The 296-nt window shown below is 72.6% G+C and overlaps 1 protein-coding gene across 1 annotated transcript in view; it reads right to left on the bottom strand.

Moving 5' to 3' along the window:
• Positions 1-296, bottom strand: part of IAH1 (isoamyl acetate-hydrolyzing esterase 1 homolog (S. cerevisiae)) — a 7,992-nt gene that overhangs the window by 7,502 nt on the left and 194 nt on the right. The gene's annotated exons all lie outside the window — the stretch shown is intronic.

The raw sequence follows: 296 nt of genomic DNA on the forward strand, positions 1-296 counted from the left end.
CCGGCCCCAGCCGAGGTGGGGACCGGCCGGCGAGGCGAGGCGAGGCGAGGCTGGGGGCCGCGCTGCCCCACACGAGGACACACAGATCCTCTCCCGCTCCAGCCGCCGGCTGCTCCTTTTCCCTTAAAAATTAGCGTCGAGTAAGGCCCTGTGCTTGGCCCAGGCGCTCGGCCCAACGCCGGGCTGCTGCTGGCGCGGCCTCCAAGGGACACAGGGGCTCAGTCCGCCCCCGGTAGGAGGAACGGGGACGTTCATGGGGCTCCGTCGCTGCAGGCGGGAACGGCCGGAGCCCGCCG

This window comes from Haliaeetus leucocephalus, unplaced genomic scaffold (assembly GCF_000737465.1).
Source record: "Haliaeetus leucocephalus isolate CR32 unplaced genomic scaffold, Haliaeetus_leucocephalus-4.0 Scaffold217, whole genome shotgun sequence".
Classification (NCBI taxonomy): domain Eukaryota; kingdom Metazoa; phylum Chordata; class Aves; order Accipitriformes; family Accipitridae; genus Haliaeetus; species Haliaeetus leucocephalus.